This window comes from Elephantulus edwardii, unplaced genomic scaffold (genome assembly GCF_000299155.1).
Source record: "Elephantulus edwardii isolate Elephantulus edwardi_28Jun2011 unplaced genomic scaffold, EleEdw1.0 scaffold00099, whole genome shotgun sequence".
Classification (NCBI taxonomy): Eukaryota; Metazoa; Chordata; class Mammalia; order Macroscelidea; family Macroscelididae; genus Elephantulus; species Elephantulus edwardii.
In genome coordinates, this window is record NW_006399849.1 from 9,963,081 (window position 1) to 9,971,648 (window position 8,568).

The window sequence follows — 8,568 nt, forward strand, 5'->3', positions numbered from 1 at the left end:
GTCGTGCTCAACTCAAAGGCAATCAGCAACAACATCATACCATGCACATATGTCTTTTTCTTTGCCTTGATTGGAGAAAGGGTAACATTCCTTCATTCATCTGTTCTCAGAATATAATTTCCAATTCTAGCATTTATAAAAATTGCTTAAAAATGTTTATATGAGCTATTATGAACCCAGTTGTAAGAAGCTGCACTGCAATCCCAAAGGCACATGGTTCAAATCCACCAGCTGCTCAGCAGGGAAAGGATAGGCAATCTCCTCCTGTGAGATTTATTGTCTCTAAACACCTGCTGAAGGGTTAGCTATAGGTTAACTCACTGGTACACAACAACAACAACAACTTGCCCAGCACTTTTCTAATGATTTTTACAAATAGTTAATGTTCTTAACAATCCATACACTGTACTATATTTCACAGATTGATATATGACTACAACATTGAGCGTAAGTACAGACGGTGGCTGCAGAACCTAGGCGTATCTCTTTCTGTTGTACAGGAGGGTTGCTATGAGTAGGAAACAACTCATTGGCACCAAACAACTACAACATTTCATAAATGAGAATACTGACACAGGGAGAGGGGACCTTTGAAAGGGGGAAACAGGTCCCAAACTCCAAATTTAGGTAATCTGGATCTAGTATGCAACTTTCAAGAAAAGATGGGGAGTGGGGAAGAGATATAATACCAGAAAAATGAGCTAGAAGAGGAGGACCATCAGACTGAGAAGAAAGGAGTGATCATTATAAGCTGAAAGGATTAAGTGCTTGTGTTACTAAATGCAAGGGGTTTTCTCTGTAGTCAACTGCCAATAAGACAGAGGAATTCCAGTATCCAAAGCACTTTATTGCAGATCTGGGAGAGAAGAGAGAATCTGCTCAAAAACTGCCTTCCTATCTACCTGTGATCATTGGTTCTTATTCTTGGGTTAATTGTTCAGCTACTTAACATATTACTCTTGTTAATCCAAAGCAACAGGATTTTTACATTCAAAGAGAATGGTTTACAGTTTCTAGTAAACAGACAACTTGTAACATCATTGGCATATGACTGAGAATAACAGTTTCAAAGACAGAAATGCTAATCCAGGAAAGATGCATTTCCTCTCCTGGTAAATAGACAACTTAAAGGTACAGTTCACATATGATTGAAAAAAATACAACTTTAAGATTCTTACATACAGTTTCTAGTTAACACACAACTGGGGTACAATTTACAAATGACTGCGAAAAGACCAATGCTAGTTCAATCAAAGATACATTTCTCCTCTTAGAGACAGCCTAAGGTACTCTGCAAGACTATGGAGAAGTTACAACAATGACTGAAGACCAAACGAATGTTAAGTAGTCAGTTGATCCAGTTTTGCAGGCTGAAGGCACATAATGTCAGTTTTACAATGATACCATATATTTGAATAATTTTGAACTTATTAATATTACCCTATCACTTGTACCATTTTACATTCTCAGCAGAGGTGAATAAGAGTTCCAATCTCTCCACAATTTAGCCAGCATATGGTATTTGCTGGACTGTTGAACTTTGTTTGCTATTGTTGCTGGGATGAGATGATATCTCATAGTTGTCTTTATTTGCATCTCTTTGATAGCTAGGGATTTTGAACATTTCGCCATGTGTTTGTTTATCATATGAATTTCTTTAATGATGCATCTATTCATATACTGTGCTCTTTTTGTGATTGGGTTGTTTACCTTTTTCTTGATGAGGTGCTGAAGTAGTCTACAAGTTTTAGATATGAGTCCCTTACTCAATAGGTCATTCCCAAATTTTTTTTTTTCCCAGTCTGTAAATTTCCGTTTTACCCTGTTGGAGAAGTTTTTGATGTGCATAGGGATGTGATCCTTAGAAGGTCCCATTTTTATTTTCTCTTGGTTGAAAGTTTTCTGTTATTCTTGGAGGTCTTTTCATGCTCTGGATTAGGACTTCTAGAGTTGTTCCTAAATTCTCTCTCACAAATTTTAAAATTTGTTTCATTTTCCTTCTAGTTCCTGATCCACTTTGAGTTGGTTTTAGTGGACAGGGTGATGTGTAGGGCTTAAGAACCTTAGTCTTTCCAATTCCTCCAAATCTATCTCCCATCTCATTCACCAAAAAGGACCAATTTGGAAAAATTTCACCAGTCTCCTTCTGTCCCACAACAAGGAAATGCTTATTTATACTCTTCTCTGCCCCCTAGGTGACAAGCTATGGAGATCATATGAATTCATGAAGGCATTTATAATTGGTAACTAATTGTATTATAAGCTGTGGTACATGCAAATACATCTCTGTGATCTGGCAAAAAGAAAAGAAAGGGAGAAACAATACAATTTTAAATCTCAGATGTCTTTGACATTATTGTTTAAGTGGGCTCCTCCCCCACTCTTTGCATAATTTAGTCTTCAGATTAAGTGGTTATGTATGAACTATGAGTTTGATCTACACAATCTACTCATCTATGGCTCTTTTATATCTCCCACTATTTTCCTTAGATTCAGATTATTCTATAATGACTTAGTGAAAGTGGTAAAGTTATAGCTGAGGAATTTAGACAATAATATTGGTCCTTCTTGGGCCTGTAAAAGACTAATTGTTCCCCATCCTCTGCTACAGCAGCTCTCTCCCTCTAGAGTTCTTTCTGAACAGTGTGTGACTCTCTGGGTGGGCCTCTGGTAATAATTAAATTGCCATCTCTATTCAATCCCCAAGAGCAGAGACAGTGAGGGTAGTAGCACCCGGGCTTGTAGTAACATTAAACCATCATAAAAGGGATGATTTGAAGGGCACTTTTCTGTTCTTTCCCACTGCTTTTGGCATTAAAACCATAATATATGATATATGATAAAGCACCCTTTAAAATCTCTGAATAATCTTAAGGATACTTGCTTAGAGCAGAGTTCTACTGTCTTCTGACACTTATTTTCAACAATTAGGTCTTGGATTTGGAAACACATTAGAGATTCCTGCAAATAACGCTTGCAACCCAAATCCTAATAAGTACCACATTTGTAATGCTTTAGTCCTGGACCTCAGTATTTAAAAAAAGAAAAAGGGAAAAATGGATAAAAGCAAAAGAAGATGTGAATATTATAGAGTAACATGGGCCACTGGCAAAAGTCCCGAAGGCCTGGGATAAATGCTACTTCCATGTTTCCAATTGCTTACCTGAGATCCAAGAAAAATGAAAACATTCTTAGCTTTATTTCTTTTTCCTTTAGCTCAAAATTCAGAGATTGGATGCTTTATTTAAAGTAGGATTGGCTGCATTACAAAGAGAAAGAGAAAGAAAGGCAGGGAGGGGAGAATTAGCTGTGCTATAGACATGTAATAGACATCGGAAGGCCAGCATTTAAGAACTTACGTAATGGAACCATATTAGAGATTCAGACTCCCACAAATGTTCTCTTCCACATCCTTAGCTTGCCAACTAGAAGTCACATTTCTAAATTGCATTTCATTGTCTACACTTAATCAAATGACCTCATCAAATTACAAGAAAGTAAGAGAAAGAATTGAGGAAGTAATTAATAGTCTTTACTACATAGAAATAAAATCTTTACTTCTGGGATATTGAAATATGTCACTGAGACACTAACGTACTTTAAACAACACCATCATCAATCCTCTGTCAGCTTTTCATACTGTGGTGGTATGTATGCTGCTGAGGTAATGCTGGAAACTATGCCATCAAGATCTCAAACACCAACAAGGTCACCTATGGTGGATAGCTTTCAGTGAGGTTTCAACATGAAGACAAGCTACAAAGAAAATCCTAGCAATCTACCTATAAATATATTGGTCAGTTCAAAACTTTCCGAGTATCAGCTGTACATTGTCTGATATAGTCCTAAGGTTGGAAAACACTCAAAAAGTGACTAAAGAATGTTCTCCAAGTAGAGTAGACATCAATGCATAACTGAAGTTGTTGTTGTTGTGTTACGTGCCATTGAGTTGCTTGCGATTCATAGTGACCCTATGTACAAGCGCCCTAAACGCCGTTCTATCCTGTGCCAACCTCGCTGTCTCAAACACACTCATTCCCACCAGTCCACCCACAGAATCGATCCATCTCATCAAGGGTCTTCCTCTTCTGTGCCATCCCTCCACTATCCGAAACATGATGTCCTTCTCCAGGGACCAGTCCCTCCTTGCAATAAGCCCAAAGTATGTCAGAAAAAGCTTCAGAATCCTTGACTCCAAGGAGCACTCTGGCTTTACTCTCTCCGGGACAAACCTGTTTGTTCTCCTAGCAGTCCATGGTATATTCAACACTATTCTCCAGCACCACAGCTCAAAGGCATCAATTCTCTTTCTATCATCTCTATTCACTGCCCAACTCTCCAAAGCATAGCAGGTAATTACGAAGACTATAGCCCAGATCAGGCTCACCTTAGTCTCCAGCCTGACATTGTTGCACTTCAGTACTCTTGAGAGGTCCCTCACAGCTGACTTTCCCAATGCAGTTCATCTCTTGATTTCCTGGCTGCTGTTACCAAGAGTTTTGACTGTGGAACCAAGTAAACCAAAACTGTTAACTATCTCAATCTCTTCACCATCCGTAATGATGCTCCCAATTTGCCCAGTGGTGAGAATCTTTGTTTTCCTGACATTGATCCTCAATCCATATTGGAGGCTGTAGTCCTTGACCTTCTGTAGTAAGCATTTCAGTTCCTCCTCAGTTTCAGCAAGCAGGGTTGTGTCATCCACATAATGTGGGTTGTTGATGATTCTTCCACCAAGCCTGATGCCACATTCCTCCTCGTATAGCCCAGCGTCTCGGATGATCTGTTCTGCATACAGATTGAAAAGGTATGGAGACAGAATACATCCCTGATGGACCCCCTTCTTGATTTTGAACCATGTAGAGTCTCCTTGCTCTGTTCTGATGACTGTCTCTTGGTCCAAGTATAGGTTTCACATTAGCACAATCAAATGTTCTGGGATTCCCATTCTTCTCAGAGTCAGCCATAGCTGCTTGTGATCCACACAAACACCTTTGCATAATCAATGAAGCACAGATAGACATTCTTCTGGTATTCTCTGCTTTCTGCCAAGATCCATCTAACTGGAGTAAAGCATGCAAAACCAGCAATCCCTCATTTAATTATAAATGAGAAGAAAGAGCTGAAAACTTCCATTAATAATCATCAGATCAGGAAGTGTATGAAGAATGAATCTTGAAAAATTGGAATTGTCAAAAGTGAAATAAAGGTTCAAAGATTGATGCCAGGGGCATTATGAGACAGAAATGGACTGGTATTGGCTATTTGGAATTAAACTATCACATACACATCCTAGCACACTGAGAATGCAAAAATTGAAGAGAAGTGACATCACATTCATTATAAAAAAAATTTTCAAGATCTGTTTGAAAGAATAAAATTGTCACTGATAGAATATTATCCATACAACCACAAGTTGTTCTAGTATGTATGGGGATCTAAGTTTTCTCATTCAAAATACCTTTTCTAGCCAAGGATTAACTATTTTGTGCTGAAGTATTTATTTTATTAAGGAGAGAGAATTAAGATGGGATATAAGCCTTACCTTACTAAAGGCTTATAAAAGTTCATGGGACTCCAATGCCAGTTCTTTTCTGGGGACGCCTGCCATTAACTGATAGTCAACAACAGTCACCAGTCTCTGAAAAACCAGCCTGCATAGCTATAGTCATGTGAGTCATTCTACTGATGGTCTGAGTCTCTGGAAGACCTTCCAGCAAGCCATGAAACATAGAGGAGCTAGAGAACTAAACAAAGGAGGGGCTGTGAAGTCAGAAATCATGATGTTATATAGTAAACCAAGCATTTGGGACAATGTTGACTGGGCACTTCTTATAAGTGGTCTGCTACTAATATTAACAGAAAGAACCACAAATACAATGTACCACATAGGAATATGTGCATCTACTAAGGCAAAGATGAGAAAAATTGAAAAATCTGAAATTCATCAAGCATGCAAGAAATACTTGTTGATAATTCTAAATTATTGGAATACGGGAGTTGGAACATAATAATTATCCATTTTTAAAAATATAGCTTTGTGGATAGACGAATAGAAAGTTAGAATTTTTTATATTTTTTTTACATTTTAGTTTGATCACACGATAGAATTTTGCAAGATAGGGATCTCTGGTGATCTAGTGTGTAAAAAGTTGCACTGCCAATCTAAAGGTATGCTGTTCCAATCCACCAGTTTCTCTCTTAGATGTAAAATATGTATATGTATATGGTGTATCTAGAGAGTGAGAAAATAAAATATAGGTTAATTCTTCTTCGCTGTATATTACAAATATTTTATCCTAGTTCAATTCTCATCATTCATTAATTGATTTCTTTTGTGGATATAAACTTTTGTGGATATAGAAAGTTTTTGCATGGCACAGTGTGTGAATCTTTTTTAATATCTTCATCAGTATAAAATCTAGAAATAATAAAAGCATCACACCATTCTCTTATAGTTTCTCCTTTTCTTGCTTTTTTATTCACCCCTTCTTCCATATCTGGACTCCTCTTTGTCCATAGAATCCAGGGACTTAGTGCCAAAGAGTTGCATCAAAAGAATGCCCTTCAAATCCACTAGCTGCTTCACCAGAGAAAGATGGGCGATCTCTTCCCACATGACTTAACGGCCTCTGAAAACCTTCTGGAGGGTCAGTTATGAGTCTGTTCCATAAACAGCTTTCTCTTTAACAAAATAAAATACAAATGACGGCCATTAAGTTCATTTTTAATTAGAGTGACCCTGAAGTACATAGAACTTTTCCATGGGGCTTACAAGACTATGAATCTTCAGGGCAACAGACTGCCAATCACTCCACCACAGAGCTTTTGGTGAGTTTGAACCACGAATCATTTTGCTTAATAGCCAAATGTTTCCACACTGTCACAGTAGGGATCTAATTCCCTGAAATTTTTTCATCCATTGTGTCAAATATGTAATGTACCTTTTGAATTTGTTTAATTTTATAAATTTTTGTTTTCACTACTTAAAACTATGTTCCACTGCATTTTCCAGAAAATTTTAAATTGTTGTGCTCTTATGTTGATTCTCTGACTCATCTTATTATTTTTTTCTTTTAATCTTTCTGGTATAGGATTTCTGAGAGTTTTTACTAATTTTATCTTCCAAATCCTATAATGAATTTTAAATTTTTTGCACACTTTTTTTACTTTCTAAGAGCTCTTATTTTTATGTTTAAAGCTTTTAAGTATTTTAAGTGTTTTTATTTTCGGCTTCCAGGTTTTTATAATTTTGTTAATAGAATACCTTCTATTTCTAAGGATATTAATAATCTTTAATGACTGCTTTGATAGAGCTCTGTTGGTCTAGTGGATAGAAAGTTATGCTAGGTGGAGGATTTTAATCTGTGGCCCTCAGGCCTGGTTTTAATTGTTTTCAGTCAAACATTCTTCTAAGTGGTAGAGCACTGACCTGTTCATTTGCTGTACAGAGATAACGCAAGGTTCTGTGATGCTAAACACTGTGACACTGATGTGTCGAGTGCAAAATTGTTACCCTTGGTGGACATTATTGGAGCTCTCCGATTGAAACAATCTTGGAAGCAGGAGTGTCAAGCATGTCCAAAATAGCTTGCCTTGGGAAACGCTATGAACATGGAAAAACGATGAAAGTTACGCAAGATCTTTTGTTCATAGGGTTGTTATGAGTCGTGTACGAATTGACAGCATCTAACAACAACCACAACAATGGCTGCTTTAGTATTTTCTTTTACTTTTTAGTTTTTGTATTAAGCATCTCTCTTGCTGCATAATCAATCCCTTGCATAGTCTCTTGAATTAAATTTTTTCCGTTGTTTTCTGTGACTTTGATGTTAATCTTATACCAATTGACATATTTAAGCTAACAGATGCTGCCCTGGATGTGCTCACCAAGCTGTGCCAAGAAATCTGGAGAACAACCACTTGGCCAACTGATTGGAAGAGATCTATATTTGTTGCCATTCCAGAGAAGGGTGACCCAACTGAGTGTGGAAACTACAGAACAATAGCATTGATTTCACATGCAAGCAAGATTCTCCTGAAGATTATCCAAAAACGACTGGAATAGTACATCAGCAGAGAACTGCCAGAAGTCTAGACTGGGTTTAGAAGGGATCGTGGTACTAGCCGATGTTAGATGGATCTTAGCTGAAAGCAGAGAATACCACAAGAATGTCTATCTGTGTTTCATTGATTATGTAAAGGCATTTGACTGCATGGATCATAACAAACTGTGGCTGACTCTGAGAAGAATGGGAATCCCAGAACATTTAATCGTGTTAATGCGAAACCTATCCTTGGACCAAGAGGGAGTCGTCAGAACAGAACAGGACAATACTGAATGGTTCAAAATTGGGAAGGGTGTGCGCCATGGATGTGTCCTATCTCCATACCTTTTCAACCTGTATGCAGAGCAGATTATCCGAGAGGCTGGGCTCTATGAGGAGACGCGTGGTGTTAGGATTGGTGGACAATCTATCAACAATCTGCGTTATGCAGATGACACAACCTTGCTTGCTGAAACTGAGGAGGACCTCATGCACTTACTGCAGAGGGTCAAGGACTGTA